Genomic DNA, 24,397 nt, shown 5'->3' with positions numbered 1-24,397 from the left:
GGCTACAGGGTGCCCCGTGCTGTTTCAGGATTGTTATCAACACAGTGTAGGACGTCGTTCCTGTTGCTAACGCCATCCTCTTTCGAGACATGAAAGTGTGCGTGGAGGAGGATCTGGTGATGTCAGAGCCTGCATTCCATATTCTACTGTATTCCTAAGGAGACAGGCATGTGACAAGTTTCTACTTTCGCCCTCCACTCAGAGATACGTGAACCCACCACTGTCAACCATTTGCTCTCGAGTGAAGACAGGCGAGTCAGGTGTTGTATATCGGAAGACGTAGCAACAAAAGGATTATCAGAGCATTGTAATGGCACCAAAGACGTCGCAAGTCTTGTCACCACGGCGTTGAGCAGTTGCCTGAATTCTGTCGACCATGGCCAATTCAGCTTCCAGCTGTTTATTGTCTCTGACCAATTCCCTTTGAGTTACCACACGACAAGCACACTATCCGTATCTTGTTGTCCAAGAAACTGAATGAAATGTAAAAAAAAATACAAGTAAAGCAACCAGGACTATTAGAGAAAGACCTCAGCAAGAGAGAAAATTATCTGACTGTGGAGCTGCTGAAGTTGATATGTACATAAAATATAAAGGAAAAGAATAAACAAACACTAAAATCTGCTTTGTAAAGTACCCACTATATCCTAAGGTCGTAAGTTCCTCTAGCTCTTAAAAAGGAAATCAATTACACTATCGAAAACAGACTGCCAACAGTTGCTTTTCAGCAGAAACGCGGCTCATGCAAAAGCTAATGCACGAAACAAATACACAGACTCATATGGATGTAGATTGGAGTAGTTATGGAGAGATGAAGAGGCATACACACAATAGACTAGCTGGGAGGGTCACATCAAACCAGTCTTCAGACTGAAGACCACAACGACAAAGGACTGAAGTTATTGGTGTACAATATGAATCTCAACTGTATCTACGATAATGATAGAAGCTGAAAAAATGTATTAAAATCTGCAATACAGACACGAGTTGAACCCAGATCTCCTGCTTACGAGGCAGATGTTTTACTCGTTATACCACTGAAGAAGTTTAGGCTACAGGGCTGCACAGGCTGTTCTAGTCTAACGCTCTCTCCCTGACACAACTTCAATTCATGGCAGTGAGGGCGCTGGACTAGAGTAGCCCATGCAGGTGTGTTACTTGTCTTGTTACGGTGGTGTAATGGCTAACGCGTCTGTCTTGTAAATAGGAGACGTAGGTTCAAGTCGTGGCTATGCTGCGAATTTTAATTCATTTCTCCAGCTTCTATCATTAACGTAGATTATTATTATTATTATAAGCTGTACGTTGTTTCAGTAAATAAAAAGACTCTCAGTACTCATTTCCGACCTTTATTTCCTCATTAATCAGTTTATGGTCATCTATACTTGTAGAACATTGACGCTAAATATTTGGGACATCCTGTGCTCATAAGAGGTGAACCCCAAACCTCTTTTGGGCCCTCTTCAGTAGCCAGGTTCGTTGGTATGGAAGTAACATGCCTGGCTCTCTGAAGATGGAATTGAACATAAAGCAAAAAATACAGGGTGTCCCAGCAAGAATGATCAGTATTCAGGGATATGTCTGGAAAAATCATTAGAAGCAAAAACGTCTAGTAAACAGGGGCTCTGAAATGTATTCCGTAAAAGCTATGAGCACTTCTTCACCTTCGATATTGTGAAACAAATCTCTTCTACAGAAAGCTCTTTGCTTTTCATATTTTGAGATGTGGTAGTACGGATCAAAACAAGGAAATAAAAGTCCATTGAACTTGGGCTCTAAAGAGCTCATCTTGCAACGGCGCCGTGTGAACCGCTACATGGCTTGTCACAAGACTCACATGCTCAAAACACACCTGGGTGCCCTTCCGACACTCAGGAAAATTTAATCCGGAATTATGTTATATTATCACTCTTAGTATAGTCTGCAAATGCGAATGCGGGTCGTCTGCTGACGTATGCGAGGTCTGTCTGCTGTGGGTTCTGTGAATGTGGAGATGCAGTTTAGCCAACCATTGTATCACTGCACCAGAGAGACGTAAGTTCCCCGCGCGTTGGCAGGCCCCGTTAGGTTGGCAAATAGCAGCTCTGCAGACTCTTTGAGCCCTTCGGCCACCGTGTGTGGACTCCGGACGAGGGGAGACCGTTAGGCATTCCCTGCTGAGACTCTGGTGAGTATAGACGTTTGCGTGATGGCTGCTGTAGTCATCTTAGTTAGGACAGATAGTCAGGTTGCATAAAATTGATATTTTTTTTGGTATCACTGATGACGAGCCATCATTCCATATAACCGTACCATTTAAGTAAAGTGAGTTATCATGATCTTATTAAATAAAATGTTGTTATATAAAATTCTTCGTCTCACAGCAACGTCTTATTTCCGTTTCCATTCCAGTTAAGTTATTCAAACTTTCAGCTTAAAGGTAACCAATAATCAGAAATTTTTTAGTGATATTTGCTCATGCAAACGCTCGTAAGCGTGTTTCACAAAAGATAGAGGTGCCATTTTCAAGTTGAGGATGCCAGCCAAGGCTTTGCGGCAAGCAAGTATCACGCAATCTTCGCTACAGTGAAACACTTCTCTTCTACTGAGCAAGTGCTTATAGCTCTTAAGGTATGCATTTTGGAGTCCATCTTTACTAGACCTTTTTTGCTTCGAAAGATCGTTCCTGTCATAGCCTTGAATACTGACTTTTCCTCCTGCGACACTCTGTATAGAATTCTGTGAGTCGTCCGACAGTGACTAGATTCACTACGCTGTGCAGTTGTCAGCCTACTACTGGCTCACAGCTTCAATTTTAGCGTGTACCGTGCCGTTACAAGTCAGCTGCTGGCGAGCCGAACCGCACAGTAGCTGATGACTGCAGTTATGAACCAAGAGAGGCATCTATGGGGGGCACGTAACTTCGCGCGGGAACAGGCCTCGAAATCAAACATCTGCGAATTGTACTTTCCAGTTCCGACATGGAACACACTTTTAATTCGTTAGAAGGTTTTAATTCTTGAAGTGTAAGAGTGGCTGGTTCTACGGTTCGAATGTAATAAGTTTTCTTGAGGCAGAAAGCAATCCTTCCAGAAATCAGCCGCTTACGGAGTGTGTACGAAGATGTGGGTGTAGATGATCGTTTGTTTTTATTTAAGCAGTAGCCCTGGTCTGGCTCCCACTCTTCGCATCGAGAATAGCACAAACGCAGACAATACAGTCTGTCCACACTCGCTGCAGTAATCTATTCTGAACAAATGAGTATTCATAGAGTTTACAAGGACATCTTAGTTCAGTTCATGCAAACATTGAGTACTGTGGCGTCAGTCTGGATCAGTTTGTATCACCGAAAATGCAGATAAAATATCTTTTGCATGATCCAAAATTTTTCGGCATTTCATATCCGTTGATAAGATGTACTATAATTTTAGTTCTGAATATGTGCGCCTTATTACAGAAACTATAGTTAATATGTAAAGGATGTAATAGTGTATTTATTTCTGACTGTATATAATTAATTATAATTACAGGGCTATTACAAATGATTGAAGCGATTTCATAAATTCACTGTAGCTCCATTCATTGACATATGGTCACGACACACTGCAGATACGTAGAAATACTCATAAAGTTTTGTCCGGCTGAAGCCGCACTTCAGGTTTCTGCCGCCAGAGCGCTCGAGAGCGCAGTGAGACAAAATTGCGACAGGAGCCGAGAAAGCATATGTCGTGCTTGAAATGCACTCACATCAGTCAGTCATAACAGTGCAACGACACTTCAGGACGAAGTTCAACAAAGATCCACCAACTGCTAACTCCATTCGGCGATGGTATGCGCAGTTTAAAGCTTCTGGATGCCTCTGTAAGGGGAAATCAACGGGTCGGCCTGCAGTGAGCAAAGAAACGGTTGAACGCGTGCGGGCAAGTTTCACGCGTAGCCCGCGGAAGTCGACGAATAAAGCAAGCAGGGAGCTAAACGTACCACAGCCGACGGTTTGGAAAATCTTACGGAAAAGGCTAAAGCAGAAGCCTTACCGTTTACAATTGCTACAAGCCCTGACACCTGATGACAAAGTCAAACGCTTTGAATTTTCGGCGCGGTTGCAGCAACTCATGGAAGAGGATGCGTTCAGTGCGAAACTTGTTTTCAGTGATAAAGCAACATTTTTTCTTAATGGTGTAGTGAACAGACACAGTGTGCGAATCTGGGCGGTAGAGAATCCTCACGCATTCGTGCAGCAAATTCGCAATTCACCAAAAGTTAACGTGTTTTGTGCAATCTCACGGTTTAAAGTTTACGGCCCCTTTTTCTTCTGCGAAAAAAACGTTACAGGACACGTGTATCTGGACATGCTGGAAAATTGGCTCATGCCGCAACTGGAGACCGACAGCGCCGACTTCATCTTTCAACAGCATGGTGCTCCACCGCACTTCCATCATGATGTTCGGCATTTCTTAAACAGGAGATCGGAAAACCGATGGATCGGTCGTGGTGGAGATCATGATCAGCAATTCATGTCATGGCCTCCACGCTCTCCCAACTTAACCCCATGCGATTTCTTTCTGTGGTGTTATGTGAAAGATTCAGTGTTTAAACCTCCTCAACCAAGAAATGTGCCAGAACTGCGAGCTCGCATCAACGATGCTTTCGAACTCATTGATGGGGACATGCTGCGCTGAGTGTGGGAGGAACTTGATTATCGGCTTGATGTCTGCCGAATCACTAAAGGGGCACATATCGAACATTTGTGAATGCCTAAAAAAACTTTTTGAGTTTTTGTATGTGTGTGCAAAGCATTGTGAAAATATCTCAAATAATAAAGTTATTGTAGAGCTGTGAAATCGCTTCAATCATTTGTAATAACCCTGTATAATGTAGATATAGTAAATTGCTGGATAACAGCCAAGGGAGCTTCATTTTAATGTTTCGATAGCAACGACGAAATGGCAGCAGCTGTGCCGTTGTTCATCTTTGCGTATGGAGAGTCTATGTCGCAGTACGAGCAGAGCGGAAGCAGAGCAGCTTGAATGATGAAAGAGCGCCGAAGTGTTCGTTGGGCGCTCACGCAGACGCGGTGTGCAGCTCTGGTCGCGCCAGTGTATGCGCAACTTAATTCGTTAAACTGGCGAGATTTGAGAGCACGGTAGGAGTGGACAGGCGGAGGAAGCTGTAGTTCCAACTGTTGCCTGTCTCACAATTATCAGTGGCTCTGGAGACGACTCGGGGTTCTCAACCACCAGCAGCAGCAACAGCGGCAGTTCGGCATTCTCGTCGGCCTCATTTTTCGCCGTCCGCACAGCTACGACATCGTGAGACGGTTAAGTGAAAGAATATAACATTGTAGAGGCATTATCCAGTGACATTTCTTTCACAAAGTATGACTAACTTGAATAACAATCTGCGATAATTAAAACTTGTAGGGCACCTGTGTTGTCATTGTCCTCAGACATTGTTGCGAAGCAGGGTCCCTTTCCTTTCAAAGCAGTCACCTGAGTGCAGTAAAAATACGAAAATTAAGTAACTATTTACTGCCACTTTTCTGTGGGTCGGCCGCCGTGGCCGAGCGGTTCTACGCGCTTCAGCCCGGAACCGCTGTGCTGCTACGGTCGCAGGCTCGAATCCTGCCTGGGGCATGGATGTGTGTGATGTCCTTAGGTTAGTTAGGTTTAAGTAGTTCTAAGTCTAGGGGACTGATGACCTCACATGTTAAGTCCCATAGTGCTCAGAGCCATTTGAACCAAACTTTTTCTTGCTGACACCCCTCACTAATTGATGGAAGAAAAAAAAGTTTATCGGTTACTATATTTTGGCTGTTCATGTGGTCACACTTCCGCATCTGCCGTGACGTTTACAGTTATTACTTCTTTGTCACTACTGCTATTCGTAAAATATTTTTGATATAGAACCTACACATATCACTGAAAGCACCTGCAAAATTATATCACCGCACAGCAAATAATTCACGAGATATGATGTCGTAAATAATGAGAATCGTCAAACACATATTTCTGCTTAAAACGGAGCGCAAATTGCCCATTCTATAATCATCAAGTGTTTCGTAATGAGTGCACTTGACGATTTCCAACAAACTCCAAGCATAATTATTTCAATCGTTCTCCAAAGTTTTCCTGGCTTAGAGGATTATCGTCAAGAATTAAGGTACCAGAGCGCTATTATGATTGTTGTCTCCGTCGGGGCTTCATTAACGCAATCGTGAATGTACTGTACATATTACGAATGTTGTACAAGGACACGTGAAATCTAAATTTAAGTAATATAATAAATATAGCTTCCGTACAAAAACGAGATTACCGTGTGTGTTTGCAAACATGATCGAGAAAGCAGATTCTTACACGTTGTTTCAGAGCCATTTGAAGTTCCGTGTGTTTGCTAATGACCAGTTTCAGTCTAAATTTTCTGCCTCAGCAACTGTTCAGTCTTGTATTGACTAACAGAGGCTTAACTAATTTGCAATTTTGAGTATTAACTTCATTCACTTAAAGTAACGTCAAGTTTCAGTAGCAAAACTAATAACTAACGACACAGCACAAATTAAGAATGCGCAATTTCATTTATTCTGTATTTAGCTTAACGAGTGACTTCTGCAGACTTGATATGCATTTTATTGTTATTATATTAAAATCGATTGCTAATTTGCTTTCAGTAAATTCAATTCAATCTTTCAATGATCGAAAGTAAATTGCTTGACTTTTTCAAAATTTTGCAGTACGTTACATGACGGTTACTGAAAGTCATTTTTAACGTAACAAAGTTTTAGTTGCATTTATTTAACCAGTAACTTCATTTACCTTTACTTTCAAAATTCAGTATTTCAGAATAAGTAACTGCAAACTCAGTGCTTTCTGATTCATTTATTTTCTCGTGAACTGTTGTCTTGTGGAAAAGCGTGACAATCTCCTGTTGCCACGCCAGTGATTATTTGCTTAAATTGCTTTACCATTACCTTTCTTAAGATTCTGGAGATTCATTGGCCTAGCGGGCTGGCAACAGTTTAATTATTCCCTGTTTAGCTAATCAGTGTTTTTTGTATTATCAGTATGTTTTTGTATTAAGTATTACGTGGTACCCTTTTGTGTGGTTCGTGAGCGACTGCGCTATATGTCACCCATTTCAAAATTATCGTCAGTGTTTAGATTACGTTTAGAATAGATTCTTCCTTCAGAAGGGTCTGTCATTCACCTTCCTCCTACTAATCGGTATTGTTTTTCTTCGTTAACAGTAGCCTTACTCACTAAAATTTCTATAGGCATACGTGATCACGGTCAATTATATCACAGAACAGTAGGCCGATTAGGAAGGGAGAGTTTACAAGTACACACAGAAGTTGGCTTCCGTCAATGCTGGAGCCAGTGTACGTTGTTAAGTGGATAACGAAAACTGACAAGGCTAATGCAGGCTGCTGAAGGCATACAAGGCTGTGCAAGACTTTGCAAGGCTTATCTATCCTAAGCAGGGCGTAGTTACAGCTCATAATGCATAAATTATCCATGTCCCTGGCGAGTTCATCATTGCTTGTTTTGCTCTAACTTTTTTCCGGTGCCTCGTCAAACGATTAGGAAACACCGATCTTGGTCACATAGCTGATATTTCCAATGTAATTTCTGAAGACCGTTGAATCCGTATAATGATGGAGATGGCCTCCAAAATACACATGAATGAAGATAATATCTTGCAACTCCTGCAAAAATAAAGCATTTTCTTAGAGAAAGAAGATACAAAGTTCAGGAGAACCGTAAGTATTCTGAAAAACTGTGCACCACTCTCTGATTTTTAACTACTTGAACGGGACTTCAAATTTTTCTTGTAGAATTTCAGTATTTCTGAGCAGTATACGTACCATTTCGTCCGCATCCGTAGGTAAGCGGTCAGTGCTGCCATGTGGAGGATCCGTGTTCGATTCTCGGCACTGCCAGGGATTTTTCTTTGCTGGATGGAATGGTAAGAAGTATATTCAGCTTCGTTAGGCCAACTGAGGAGCTACGCGACCAATTGGTAGTGGCTCCAATGTCTCGAAGCCCGACAATGACCGGGAGAGCAGTGTGCTGATCATATGCATTGACAAAGGATGACCCGGCGGTCTGTCGGCCCCGTTTGACCCGTTTAGGTCCAGAACGCAGAATATGGTCCATTTCACAATGACTGACTATAGTCCACCCATCAACCCTGTATAAAGATGGTATCTGTTCTTTCGGACATATCCGAGAGAACAGTTACCATCGGTGACCATGCAACGCTCTAGAATGAAATGATAGTTAAATCAAGACCCTGCGCTGCGGACAGGTGTTGATATACATCAACGGGGACAGTTGAAAATGTGTGCCCCGATCAGGACTCGAACCCGGGATCTCCTGCTTGCAAGGCAGACTCTCTCTCCATCTTTTTTTTATTTTTCATTTTGTTCGGTATTGTTTGTTGCGTTTTGGTCTGGGCGGACGTCACAAGACATCCGTTCAAGTTGAACGTTGATACCATTACTCAGTTTTTTTTATTACAGAGGGCGAACACGCTGAGCTACCGTGCCGACTATATCCATTTGAGCCACCGAGGCACAGAGGATAGTACGACTGCAGAGACTTATCCCTTGCACGCTCCCCGTGAGACCCATATTCCAAACTTAATGTCCACACACTACATTCGTAGTGTAATGGTCAGGGGCACTACGAATGTAGTGTGTGGACATTAAGTTGGGAAAGTGGGTCTCACGGGGAGCGTGCAAGGGATAAGTCCCTGCAGTCGCACTATCTTCTGTGTCTTCGGTGGCTCAGATGGACAGAGCGTCTGCCATGCAAGCAGAAGATCCCAGGTTCGTCGCAGTCAGGGCACACATTTTCCACTGTCCCCGTTGATGTATATCAACGCCTGTCGACAGCGTAGGGTTTTGATTTAATTATCATTTTATCAACCCTGTTGTTAAATAAGTCTACTAGAAGTTCCAAGTTCTTGTACTCGTCCTGATTCTAAATACTGTAACCTCTGTGTTAATTGTTTCTGTTAAACACTAACGCGTTATTTAAAATGCACGTTTCGCGCTGTTTATGTACAGATAGTTGTCTCGATTTAAGTACCGTAAATGTTTCTGTTCGATAAATATCTACTAGTATCAACCTGTCCAAAATGTACGGCAATGTCTGGAGCACCACGGACTATCAGCACGGCCACCATCGTAACAGCTCTTCTTGACACGGTAGCAGCGAGAGGAGCACCGTCAGTGGTGCTTCTAATAGCAAAAGTGGACACAGGAATGGCACCAAGTCATCTTTCAAACGAGTCCCTGTATTGCGTGCAGAACCACTATGGGTGTATCTATCTGTGGAAGGTTGGAGCAAAACAACATTGCCAGGTGTACCATTCTTCATCATCATACGTCCCCGGCTTCTGGCATGATGGTATGCGGTACCACCGGAAACATAACACGATCACCTCTGGTTTGCATAGCCGGTAGTTTGCAGAGCAGTCGTTACATTGCTGACACGTTACAGTCAGTGGCTGTACCCTATGTTCGTGTCGTGATCTTTAACAAGGTAACACAAGATCGCATGTTTTCCTGGCCTATCTCGGTACAGAGGATTTTCAGTTGTTGCCCAGGCCAGGAGAATTTCCAGATAGCCACTGAAAACATCTGATCGTGGTATAATAAACTAAGGTTATGAGGTTTCTGCAACATCTGAAGCTTACTGTACCATCCTGAATTTATCGAAAGTTGCTATCCCATTTCGTATTTTGGTCAGGTTTATTCTGATTCCGGTCGTACAGTATGAAATTCATGGCCTTCATACAAGGTGATTCAACTGTCGCTGCTGCCTGGTTTAATGCAGCTCACAATGCCTACAAATATGACACGCCTGATTTCATATTCTGTCGCTCGCTATACGCAAACTGTTAGTCCTATAGAGAAAATGACCTTTTTGTAGAAAATTTAATGTAGTTAAATTTTGCACTGGAATACGTCTCCGCTGGAGGCCACGGTTTTCGTGTTATTGAAAAAAACGCATTTGAATGTCACTTTTGACCTTTTTCTTTAATAATTTGAAAACTATGGTCTCTAGGGAAAACACATCCCAGTACAAAATTAAAATACACTGAATTTCCTACAAAAAGGTCTTGCTTTTTTTTGCTGTAGGACTAATAGTTCGCGAGTAGCAAGCGAGATAATATGAAAATTATGCTTGTGGTATTTGAAGGCATTGCGGGTTGCATAAAACCCAATGGTAGGGGTAGCTGAATCACCCTGTGTAAGTAGGTTAGACTCTGAAGTATTTACGAAATTATGCTATTTTTCAAATCTGTCGATAACATTATCATATATTTTTGCTAATTATTATGTGAATGAATTATAGTACAAAAACTTCGTCATCCTATACATTTCACTTTACAGAGAGAGTTTCTGTTCATGAAAAGTGTAGTTTGTTTTTATTTGTTTTATATAATTTATAGCTAAAGCCACGTGGACATGAATATTTTGTAAATTTGATGTATGCAATGGCAGACGAAAACTTACCATCCATCAAAGTAAGATCACTATTAATTTCAAAAACACATGCAATTTTTGAAAAAAATTATTATGATATAAAATTTCAATACAAAGTTTCTGCCTTGGCATACCTTAAATTTTACATTTTTGTTTTAGGTCTACATCAATTCTTGTTACTACTGTTGCTTCAGATTTTTGGACGTATAAAAAAAGATAAAAGTTTACTTAAACTCTTACTGTTTGTAAATCCAGATGCTGCTAAAATATTTATGTTGACCAAATAGCTTTTCATTCTGGAAAAACATGATTGTTTTATAAAGCTGAATGCGCGCCAAATCAGGCAGACTGTTGTCAGTAGTGGTGTTAGCACTTGGACGGCGGCCTAGTATGTGTTTTTTTCTTTAACGGAAATTAAGCGCAAATGTTAAAACTATGTGTTGTGTTTTTGTAAAGCAAGCTTCATGTAAACGAACATGTGAAGAGAAATAGTTGAAATAAAGCTGTTAAGGATAAAATTCTACTAAAGTGCTCCAGTCTTATATGAGTAAAAATCCTATTGAAATTTATTATGGTGTAGACTGTTATTTGTAATCGTCTCTTAGAAGCTGATGCTAAACATAGATAAGTACTGATGTAACACCTACCCTTCGAGAATTAAAGAGTAAATGGAATATTAACGATATTCGCTAGAAGCGCGTGCATGAGGTATTCGTAGTTTATCCAAAAATGGGCTGCCGAGAGATTTGCACGCCACTACAATTGATGTGCTGTGGCGTAGAGGTAAAGCGGTATGAAATGATGCATCTGTCTCTGGCGTACACTTCACTTTGAAGTGATGTTGAGGCGGCTTGGAGCCACTGCTGCTGACAAAGGTGGCAGGTCGGTATACTAAATTTCGGTCCTGTATACCACCGAATCATCTATAAATTTAATCATGTATTTTAATGTTAGAGTATTAATGGCCAGCATTGTATATTAGATTTTTGATGTCGCTAAGCAACCGTGAACTGACCCTCTAGACGAGAGACACATCTGATCATTACGCTGTAGCAACGCGATTGTCCTCGACGTAGATGTAGATGAAATGCACTCCAAGACCTGGTAACCGACTGAAAACGTACATCTCGAACAGTCTCTGCTTAATCTTGAGGTGGGTCGTTGCTATGTCTCTGCCAATTTCAGCAAACTGAAAAGTCCCGAAGAACTGTTAAAAGCCCTGAAGATTCGAAAGCCGCTCCAAAATCGACCATTTCTGAATCGCTGGAACGATTCGTTTTATTCCCACTTGAATAAACCTTGTCAGATCCACTTCTTCGACGAGCACCTCCTCTGACTCTCTGGTGTAACACAAAACTGTCACCTAATGATATTACCAGCTTTGGCCAAATCACCATAAACTCGACTCTGAAAGTCGCAACTGTTCATCAATTACTACAGAGCAAACTTATCGCCTGAAAGTCATGGACGCTGAATGAAAAACTTCGTCTACGAAACTCGGAACTGGTCTCCTTTTCAATGGTGCACCGCCCACTATAACCCAGAAAAATGAAAATCCTTCTGATAATCACATCACTAGACTGTCAATTTACGAATCAACTTGTAGCCGCACCACCGTTTAGGATAGGGAAAGTTAATTTTGTACAATATTCTGAGCACAAGTTACAGTCAGGTGCGGGCCGGATTGCAGTGAGTTATGCATACCAACAGTTGCGAAGTAGAATAGAGGGTACAGGGCCGTCAAATTGCTGAAAGAGTATATGTAGCGGTTTTGCATGTCGCAAATCACAGGCAGAACAGCCCACTGGCCAACGTAGTGTGTTATGAGTACGTGACCCCAAGCAGCGTGTATGGCAAAACAGAGGTGCACAGCCGTGTATAAATAGGTGCGGGTTTCTAACGAGATTCATTCAAGTGTGGTAGCTCTCCTGGATGGTGGGACCTGTCACACCACCAGCTACACGCAGTAGCAGATGGGGGGCCAGCGTTCAGTTTGAGGCGGGTCGCTGGTTCGACTCTCTGAGGCCAGCACGGGGTCTGGAGCCAGCCAGCAGCGGGCCACTCCATGGCTCGTTACTGTGGGTGTGGTGCTGATTTGGCAGGGTCACAGACCGCCGAGTCAACTGCAGGCATCCTGATGATGCTGCAACTCTGCTGCCGTACAAGGCCGACTCACAGCCGTGTGTGCACGGCTTGCTGAGGCAGCCATTCCACACCAAGCTGTTTCGCACACAGCGAAGTGGTGTCCTCAGCATTGTGGGACCCAGTGATGCAAATTGAGATGAAGGGGGGCACTGTAGTTGGAAACGCCGGCCGGAGTGGACGTGAGGTTCTAGGCGCTACAGTCTGCAGCCGAGCGACCGCTCAGGTGCAGGTTCTAATCCTGCCTCAGGCATGGATTTGTGTGATGTCCTTAGATTAGTTAGGTTTAATAGTTCTAAGTTCTAGGCGACTGATGACCTCAGAAGTTAAGTCACATAGTGCTCAGAGCCATTTGAACCATTTTTTGTAGTTGGAAACAATAAATCACTTGGAAAGCTTAGATGAGGCGGTGCATTCTACCTCTTCCCATTACATTTGGTGTTGCTGTTACATTCGGTGGCAGAAGTTGCCACTACAAAATTTTGGTAACAATTCGAGAAACTAAACATATAGTGATATCTTTATTATGACTTTCTTTCGAATTCGACAAACTGTGTAAATTTCAATCCAGTTTTTTGTGATGGAAAGTGCATTCGTCAGGTGCTTACTTCACAACCCCTGCTCCAGACACAAACACAAGAAAAGCCTTTGATATTATTATTGAATTAAAATATTTAAATGCTTGTTTGTGCCAGGGTAAGTATTGGGAATCCAATAGCTCTTGTCTTTTTTTTTTCAAATCTTTTGTGTAGACAGCAATAACCTGTTCTGGTAGTCATGTTAGTTACGTTACAGGTAATACTGCAGTGTACGTTTAAGGATTCAAGTACAAGATACCTACGTGATCATATATTTAAGTACAATATCTGATCAAAAGTATCCAGAAACCTGATAGGAGACTTTAATATGGGCTGTGTCCACCCTTCGCCTTTATGACAGCTCGAATCCTGCTGCGTACTCTTTCAGTGAGGTGTCTGAATGTCCGTCGGCCGCGGTGGTCTAGCGGTTCTGGCGCTGCAGTCCGGAACCGCGGGACTGCTACGGTCGCAGGTTCGAATCCTGCCTCGGGCATGGGTGTGTGTGATGTCCTTAGGTTAGTTAGGTTTAAGTAGTTCTAAGTTCTAGGGGACTTATGACCTAAGATGTTGAGTCCCATAGTGCTCAGAGCCATTTGAACCAATTTTGTCTGAATGTCCATTGAGGAATGACACCCGATTCTTCCTCAAGAGCCTAAACCAGACAAGGTAGTGATATTGAACGCTGGCTTCTGGAATGAACTCTCAAAGGCTCACGTCGGGATTCTGGGTAGGCCAGTCCATTTCGGGAATGTTACCGCCCACAGACCACTGACTCATAGATGATGCTTTATGGCAGTGTGTGTTGTCATGCTGATACAAACAGTCATCGTCTCTGAACTGTTCCTCTTCTTTAGACAGTACACAATGCCGTAAAATGTGTTCATAGCCTTTTACATTTAGCGTTTTCTTAAGCGCAATAAGGGCACTGCTCCCTAACCACGAAAAACACCCCCGTATCGTAACACGATCTCCTCCGTACTTTACTGTTGGCACTCCACTTGATCATAGGTAACATTCTCCAGGCATTCCCCAAACCCAGCACTCTTGTCGGATTTCCACAGAATGTAGCGTGATTCATCACTCCAAATCACTCTTCCTGCCTGCTGGCGTCGCTCTATACACTGACTCGCGCAGCGTTACCATTGACTTCAGAATGTATAGCTTAAGAGGAGCTGCTCGAACACTGTACCCCTTTCCTTCTGACTCCCTACGCACAGTCATTGATTCGTTCCGCTGATTTCATACGGTTCTGTACAAGAGCCCTCCGCAATGCTTGACAGTCCCTGTCCAACCGTATTTGAGGTCTGCGTGGTCTTGGTTCAGCTTTGGTTGTTTCTTCACATTTCCACACCACAGTCACGTTTGTGGCTTGGGCAGCTTTCAAGTGGTTGATATGTCTCCGATGCATTGTTACTCAGGAGACAACCAATGACTAGTCCACATTCGATGTGACTGAACTCTGCTGACCGACCTATTCTGCTGTTTCTGCTTCTTTGATGACAACATAATACTCCCTTTCTCCTTTCATACTTGCGGGTCCGACTCTCGTAACATCTGTACACAATTCCGCATTACATACGGGTGTCCGGATCCTTTGATCAGATAATGTACTTTTATGGTAATGTGTGAAAGCTAGTACTTCTGTTATGTAGACTGGGCGCAGAAAAAAAAACCATCATGTCTACTACGCAGGGAGATACTTCAGTACGTGTAGGAAGTGATAACTGTGAAACTTTCCCTTTGTATATAAACAATGACAGTGCTGGATTTTTGATTTTCAAACAGCTGAGCAAAACTGAACGTACTCAGACACTTCTCTCTTTACTTATTCTGGTCATCACTAAACTGATATGAATAAAAGTTTCTGACTAATGAAGGCACTAACTACTGATAGGCATACTTAGCAAATCAAAGATTTTGATAGAGAACAAACAATGTACGCTACTGGCCATTAAAATTGCTACACCAAGAAGAAATGCAGATGATAAACGGGTATTCATTGGGTAAATATATTATACTAGAACTGACATGTGATTACATTTTCACGCAATTTAGGTGCATAGATCCTGAGAAATCAGTACCCACAACAACCACCTCTGGCCGTAATAACGGCCTTGATACGCCTGGGCATTGAGTCAAACAGAGCTTGGATGGCGTGTACAGGTACAGCTGCCCATGCAGCTTCAACACGATACCACAGTTCATCAAGAGTAGTGACTGGCGTATTGTGACGAGCCAGTTGCTCGGCCACCATAGACCAGACGTTTTCAGTTGGTGAGAGATCTGGAGAATGTGCTGGCCAGGGCAGCAGTCGAACATTTTCTGTATCCAGAAAGGCCCGTACAGGACCTGCAACAAGCGGTCGTGCATTATCCTGCTGAAATGCAGGGTTTCGCAGGGATCGAATGAAGGGTAGAGCCACGGGTCGTAACACATCTGAAATGTAACGTCCACTGTTCAAAGTGCCGTCAATGCGAACAAGAGGTGACCGATACATGTAACCAATGGCACCTTATACCATCACGCCGGGTAATACGCCAGTATGGCGATGACGAATACACGTTTCCAATGTGCGTTCACCGCTATGTCGCCAAACACGGATGCGACTATCATGATGTCGTGAACAGAACCTGGATTCATCCGAAAAAAATGGCGTTTTGCCATTCGTGGACCCAGGTTCGTCTTTGAGTACACCATCGCAGGCGGTCCTGTCTCTGATGCAGCGTCAAGGGTAACCGCAGCCGTGGTCTTCGAGCTGATAGTCCATGCTGCTGCAAACGTCGTCGAACTGTTCGTGCAGATGGTTGTCTTGCAAACGTCCCCATCTGTTGACTCAGGTATCGAGACGTGGCTGCACGATCCGTTACAGCCATGCGGATAAGATGCCTGTCATCTCGACTGCTAGTGATACGAGGCCGTTGGGATCCAGCACGGCGTTCCGTATTACCCTCCTGAACCCACCGATTCCATATTCTGCTAACAGTCATTGGATCTCGACCAACGCGATCAGCAATGTCACGATATGATAAACCGCATTCGCGATAGGCTACAATCCGACCTTTATCAAAGTCGGAAACTAGATGGTACACATTTCACCTCTTTACACGAGGCATCACAACAACGTTTCACCAGGCAAAGCCGACCAACTACTGTTTGTGTATGAGAAATTAGTTGGAAACTTTCCTCATGTCGGCATGTTGTAGGTGTCGCCACCGGCGCCAACCTTGTGTGAATGCTCTGAAAAGCTAATCATTTGCATATCACAGCATCTTCTGCCTGTCGGTTAAATTTCGCGTCTGTAGCACGTCATCTTCGTGGTGTAGCAATTTTAATGGTCAGTAGTGTATTTACCTTTGTAGTTTTCAAAAGTCAGATATATCAGTTCATGACATCCAGTCTTACAAATTTACTTTTTCTGACGGACACACGTCCAGATCGTCCGCTCTTAGTAACCTCTGAAAACTCTGAAATCTCTCTCCCCACATCTACCACTGCTGGCAGCTCACCTCCAACTGCCCAATGCTACGCGCTACCACTGCTGGCAGCTCACCTCCAACTGCCCAACGCTACGCGCTGTTCACATCCAACTGCCCAACACTACACAAGCGAGTATTCCAACAATGAGTCCAACCATCCACACATTGCACACAGTGTAGTTAGCGATTTCAATACAGAGCGCTACATGGCGTCAGCAACATAAAAACCTAAACAGCGTACTTTCAACTGATTACCAGGAAGGAATTCATAAGATCTCATTGTGCCTTTCATACAGATGACAACTCCAGATAGTTGAATTATAATGAAGTCTCAGGAGTTACCATTCGACATACTCAAGAAAGCAATGTGCATAGCGACCTTTGGATTATCAGTAGGAGGGGGGAAAGGGGGTGCCTTTTGGTATGACGGTATACTCTGTGCAATGATGTCCCACAACGTGGGAAAAATTGATGCTTGGTGCGTTTGAGAGACATTAGAGATCATGAAGTCTGCAATAACAGAAAGGCTCTTGTAAAATTATCACAGTGTAAAATAACTGGCCAATTTGGCGCCAAAAGTAGCTCACTATAAGTTTGTAACGGGAGATATTGACGCTACATTGGACGCCAAATGTAATGGAATAATAAGATACTGTTCCAACCATCTCCGATATGGGCACCTCCGATATCGACACGGTCACCAAGATTCGACAGCTGCGGTCTGCGACTGCCGCCGGTAGCACTTCTTTATGATGTAACTAGAAGTTCCGAGGCAAGAAGTACCACCGCAAGTAATAGAGTAACTTATAAAAGAACGCTGTCCCACGCCTCCAAGCTTCTCAACGGACCTTCCTTATCCACCTTTATAGCTTCGCCTCCTGGTGTTTATTCTGATACCTCAAAATCAGTCCTGCCGAAGACCAGGCTGTAACATAGAAAAAACCGTCGTTTCTGTCTCCCTGATTTCTACCTCACCACCCATAACCATACGTCGACTAAAAAGTAGCTTGGTGATTAACTTGGTGTATCTACTAATCATTCAAAAAAGCCCAAAACAGATTACAATTACTGAAACTACTAAAAGGCCGTTCGATAGGATTACATCCTTCCAGTATCTTTTACACCTACAAATGCATTAGCCAACCCGCTCTTATGTTCACCAACGTAGCTTAGATCTCCGTAGCCCCAAAATTTTGCTACTTCTTACAAGTCGTAGAACGACATGCAGTTCTCTTTACCTTCTGTACCTATCTATGCTCTCCTTCAGCTATCCTTTTCCAGTTGATAAACTTCCCTCTTCCGAAAGCTTCCAATATCACAAATAGCCTGTAAGCTTGAGGTCAAAAAAGCCTACTGCTTCACAATCCACTTCAGTCCTGGTCTGTTGCGACACCAGTATCAACTTTTCCCTCACCCTTCTCTCCACCACCACACCATAAACAAACCGAAGGAAACTTCTGCAGGCTCCCTCCTTATGGCTAATGAATCCCACCTGACATCTACCCGTCATACCAGCTACAGGCCTGTTCCCGATACCTTAGATGGTGGCTCCAGTACCCCTCCCCCAACCTCGCTGTTTTCTGTTGCAGCCCCTACTGACGCAATATGTGTTTTAAAGTAACTCACCGAAAGAAGTCATATTATTGTATTTTAATTATTTTAGCAATGAAAAAACTAGCCGGATGCTGTTTGTATGTATCCAGAAAGACTACATCTTACGCTGTGGAACTGTTTTCGGATTGGACATTAATTCTGGGTGGGCTTGTTCATTGATTCTGGTTGGATTTTTTCATAGATTCTGTCAACGACGACAGTTAAAAGTGTCAGTATACTTGTACCAGTACCTTAGATCCTCTGATGATGTCACTTCTACTCGGGAAAAGTGAGGCCTTCCAGGGAATGAGTTTGTAGACAAAATTAACACACATCATTTATAATAATCAAGTTAACCAATCATGGAGACCTTGATACATGTTGACTGAAAGTTGTAATATAACAATAACCCGAATCTGAACTTCAGAGCAGCAACAGAAATATAACAAAAGTGAGACTGAGAAGTGCCAGCTGTAAGATAATCGGAAAGCACATGTCTCACAACACATTTTTATCAGCACTCTATGCTTATTGATCCATCATTGGAATAATTTTACTACTCAGATATAACTTAAAATCTAAGGGACAGCACACAACAAAGGACATTAAAAGAAAGTCAGAACTGAAAAGAACAGCCTGTCGAGAAGACCTCCTCCTCCTCCTCCTCCTCCTCCTCTTCCTTCTTCTTCTTCTTCTTCCTCATTCTTCTCCCGCAATGTAGCTGTGTCTGCCTTTTGGTTCTCTGTCTCCTTTTGGTGCGATCTAGTGCGTTGTGAGGGAGGAGAACCATTACCTTGAGATCTGTATGTTCGGTATCTTGCCAACGTCGTCTTCATCTCCAGTAGGTCGTTTACGATCGACTATCACGGGAAACCAGCTTTTCGCTGTTGCCTTTTTATCTGCTCAATGTGCGTGTCTGTATCACCGTCGACAGCCTGATCATTGAAACTTGGTGAGAAGATTCTGCCGCAACGAAAAACGCCTTTGTTTTAATGATGCCCATCCCAAATCCTGTATCATGTCAGTGACACTCTCTTCCATATTTCGCGATAATACAAAACGTGCCGCTCTTCTTTGATATTTCTCGACGTACTTCGTTAATCCTGTCTGGTAAGGATCCCAGACCGCGCAGCAGTACTCCAAAAGAGGAAGGACAAGACTAGTGCAGGCAGTTTCTTTAGATCTGTTACATTTTCTAAGTGTTCTGCCAATAAAACGCAGCCTTTGGTTTGCCTTCCCTACAATATTTTCTGTGTGTTGTTTCCAATTTATATTGTTCGTAATTATAATTGTAATTGTTTATCCTGAAATCACCTATTAATTTAATTACCAATACTTCCTATTATAATGTATATGCAAAATAAGTAAGTTTCATTATTTGGTGTTGTAATGTTCGGCAGTGAATTATAGAAAAATTCTTCAATCCTTCTCAAAAAATCCGACAGCTCCTGAGGCATATGTAGGACGACGTATGCCTACCTAGTAGACATACGAGGGTGAGTCAAATGAAAACCTTAAATTTGTAATAACAAATCGAAATTTCGCGCTGTAAGTTGGTAAGCGTGCTACAAACAGCATGCAGAATGGCCTGTAGGTGGCAGAATAGTACAGATGTACACATACCGTCGCAGTATCAGTATAAAGATGGCCGCCCACTTGCGACTTGCACCAGGGAAAAACAGCGTTCTGTTATTCGGTTTTTGCGTAGTGAAGGTGTGAAACCCATTGAAATTCATCGACGAATGAAGGTTCAGTACGGTGATGCATGTTTGTCACAGCAGCAAGTCTATGAATGCAGTAGGAAGTTCGCAAATGGTGTGACTTCAGTGGAAGATGCTCCTCGTGCAGGTCAGACACAACGAGTTGTGACTCCACAGAACATTGCAGCAGTTGAAACCATGGTGAAGGAAAACCGCCGAGTGACACTGAATGACATTGTGACATGTTTACAGATTAGTCATGGGTCAGCACACCACAATGTGCATGATTTGCTCCAGTTTCACAAAGTGTCTGCAAGATGGGTGCCACGGCAGCTAACTCCTGAAATAAGAGAACGACATGTTGATGCTTGTGAAGAACTTCTTCGGCGCTTTGAACGAGAAGGTGTGGCTTCCTTGCGAGAATCGTTACTGGGGACGAAACTTGGGTTCACTTCCACCAATTGGAAACGAAGAGAGCGAGCGAGGAATGGCACCATTCCTCACCACCAAAACCAAGGAAGTTTCTAACAGAACCATCAGCAGGGAAGATTATGCTGACTCTCTTTTGCGACGAAAAAGGTGTCATTTTGGAGCATTACATGCCTAGAGGGACCACTGTCACCAGTGCATCATACACGGATCTACTAAAAATCATCTGCGGCCTGCAATCAAATCAAAGCGACGTGGATTGCTGCCAGCAGGTGTCCTATTGCAACATGACAATACAAGGCACCACACTGTTCGTGCAACAGTTGCAACAATCACAGACCTGCATTTTGAGTGTCTTCCTCATCCACCATACTCACCAGACCTTGCCTCAAGTGATTTCCATATGTTTGGACCACTCAAAGACGCAATGGGAGGAAAGAAGTTACGTTCTGATGAAGATGTACGCCACACAGTGCATGAGTGGTTGCGCGGCCTACCAAAATAATTTTTTTCTAAAGGAATTTATGCACTTTGTAAGCGCTGGAGGACTTGCATTGAGCGTGGGGGAGATTATGTTGAAAAGTGATACAGCTTTGTACCACTTCTGCACAATAAATAATATTTAAAAAAATATTTAAGGTTTTAATTTGACTCACCCTCAAAAATGGCTCAAATGGCTCTGAGCACTATGGGACTTAACTTCTGAGGTCATCAGTCGCCTAGAACTTAGATCTACTTAAACCTAACTAACCTAAGGACATCACACAAATCCATGCCCGAGGCAGGATTCGAACCTGCGACCGTAGCGGTCGCTCGGTTCCAGACTGTAGCGCCTAGAACCGCTCGGCCACTCCGGCCGGCGACTCACCCTCGTAATATTCCATGCGAGTCTGGGCGTTACCAGTATTACATCGAATGAACAGTGCACAATCTAGCAGTACCGGAAGAAGCACATGAGGTCTTTTCACCTTCGTTCTTCTGAAGAATCATCCTTGACAGAAGATGCTCTTGGCCATAGATGTCCAAATTCACTGCGCAACACAATTAAAGGATCACTTTTTCAAAACGCCGATGTTGTCTCCCATTTCGTGGGATAAATTTCAAATGTAGCTCAAAGGTTTCCACAACTTTCCCCTGCAAAGGTGCAAGAGCGTGGCGCCCTACTGTGTAACCCTCGGGATCTGCGATGCTTCAAACAGTGAGGTGCCGACACACGTGAAAGAAAGGCCAGAGCTCAGAAGTTTACGCGCGGTGTAATGTGGATTAATGAGGACACACTGGCGCCAAATTTCACCACAATTCTACCCAATGTCACCGTGGACGTGTCACGTCCCCCTTACCCACAGGTCACCTCTTCTTTTAACGCCTCTGTGATGGAGGTCAGAAGAGCGATGCTCATGACTGAAATCACGCAATTTTCTTATGGGTATCCTAAGAAAAAAAATCATTTCAGACGCACCGCCGCTCCGAAACGACACGGAAAAGCTCAGCAGGTAGTGTAAAGGGCGTAAATGAAATCACCCCTTCCCTTGGGGAATTTATTCACACGCGTTTTGCGATCAAAAACGGCAGTTCGCAGTGTGATGAGCAACAAGAATACGTTGTCGACAACCTTTGACACTTCTGAAACCCCGCTGAACGATTAAATCCTTCTCTAAGAACATCGCCAGCTAGCATCCCCACTGATTGTGGGAGTTAAGTGCGACTGCAATTTTCGCTCTGGTGTACAGGTGAAACCACTAGAGACCGTTCAAAACAAATGAGACAAAATATGAACACGATCCAAAGCAGCAAAGGACGCTTATGCTGTTTCAGTCCTCCTGTTTCAGGTGCTCTTGTGAGGTAATCAGAGAGGGTTGCGGCATTGACATGTGCGTGGATAAAACGGTAAAGGGACCCTTTAAGACCCACCAGTTTGCCTACATCCTCGGTGCCTCTTGCCTGCCTTTGTTGAGAATTTTAAAAATGTACTTGTACAGAGACAAACTGTGACAAGATTCCTAGGCACCTCCAAGCAGGATATGCTGCTGCTTGCGCCTGATAGTAGGCAAGCAGAGTCAGAGGAGTCTCAAGAGGTTGCCTGCCTGCTGGTGCCTAGGTCTCTGTTCAAGTGTATTGTTAAGATGCTCAACAAAGGCTGACAGGTGGCACCGAGGGGGATGCCGAATTGGGGAGGAGGGCCTTAGAGAGATACTTTGCTGTTTTATACACACGTGTCAATGTCGCATCCCTTCATGATCACGTCACAGGCGGGTACGAAATAGGAGAGGTGAAGGTGCATAGGTGCTGTCTGTTGCTTCGGATCATGTTAATATTGCGTCGAATGGTTTTGAACAGTCCTTAGTGCTGCCATTCTGTACACCAGAGCAAAAATTGCAGTGGCACTGCAATCTAAAGGGGTGCGATCACATTCAGTGATATTGCTGGACCCCGATGTGCTTACTGAAGGGTTGAACCGTCCAGGGGGTTTCAGCAATGTGTCAGACATAGTCGAGAAAGTCGTCCTGTTGCTCATCACACTGCGAGCTGTCGTTTTCGACTGCGAATTGTGTGGGAATCAACGTCCCAAGGAAACGGGTGGGTTCATTGACACTCTTTACACCCCCCCTTGAGGATTCTTCGTGTCGATTCCAAGCCTCGATGTGTCTGAAACGTTTTGCTCAGCCACCCACAAGAAAATTACGGTTCTGACATCCATCACAGTGGCATAAAAAGGAGAGCTGAAATGGGAGTGACCTCAGCTGTGGCCTTTTTTTTCGCCTGTGTCGGCATTTTGCTGTCTGAAACGTCGCTGAGAGCGAGGATGACGTCGCAGGGCGCCACGCTTTTGCACCGTTACAAAGGAAGGTTCAGGCACATTTCAGCCAATTTTAAATTTCTACGTCGCAATGGATAGCGTTTCAAAAAAGTGATCTTTTAATTGTACCGTACATTGTATACTGCGAAATGCCACTATAGCCGTACAGATCAACAGTTCCTGGGACAGAACCGTAAAAGAGGCGGAAGGAAAGTTGTCATTAAAAGAAAGAGTGATTTGAACACCGCTGTGTATTGTCCTCTTGGTGCTGGTAGGCTCTTGCCTTCCTTTGACCATTAAATTGATTTACTCAATCCGTTACTGGGGACATTAGTTTAGCGTGGACTTATGAGGAGCATGCAACTTTCTATTTTTCACATACACAAATCCTGGGGGAAAGGAGTGACAGGCAATAGAAAAATATCCTAGGTTCAACTGAGGATTGAAACTGGACATTCAAATTTGTTAACTGACACCTCCTCTTTAAGTCTCTAAGCAATTAAAGTAGTACATCCCTTCAATAAATACGTTGGTCTGCAGCTGTCTATGCACTGGCACCAGCCATCACTAGCTGAACTGGTGCGTTGGATATGGCTTGAGAAAAAAAAGGAAGAATGCCTTGTAGACACACTAAACAAAATAATAGTCATCCCCTTAACATAACACAAGCACACCTTCCGAGCGCTGTATAAATGGTGTAGAACTAGTCGCAGGCGGTGAAGTGGGCTTCCACTGATAGTGTAAGTCACAATAATGAAGAGATGTGTATGTATAAGTCGGTCAAATGGGAACAGCACAGTAAGGCAGGTCAAAGAATAGACATGACAGATTGGAGGAAAGGAACTATTGTGTTGGGTTGTTCTCATGACCACATCATGAATGAAGTGTCAGATTTGTTGATGTATAGACCTGGACTGTCCAACGTGTCTATAAGGAGTGGTGTATCAATTGTAGCCGTGTAACATGGCATATGAACTGTGTTCGTGAAGAGATCTTAACTGACAGGGACCGCAGACGAATGTCACACCTTGGCTCCAAACCGTAGGAATTCTTTCCGTCAATTAATGCAAGTCCATCTCTACCAGTTTGCGTGAAGGGAACTGCATGGTTGGACATTTGGACCGGGCACTTCATAGAAGGTCTTTGCTCACAGTAACACATCTTAAATGACCAAAAAGCACAAACTGGACAGTAGTTGAATGGTGGCCTGTAGT

Source organism: Schistocerca serialis, chromosome 1 (assembly GCF_023864345.2).
Source record: "Schistocerca serialis cubense isolate TAMUIC-IGC-003099 chromosome 1, iqSchSeri2.2, whole genome shotgun sequence".
Lineage (NCBI taxonomy): Eukaryota > Metazoa > Arthropoda > Insecta > Orthoptera > Acrididae > Schistocerca > Schistocerca serialis.
This window is presented reverse-complemented; position numbering follows the sequence as displayed.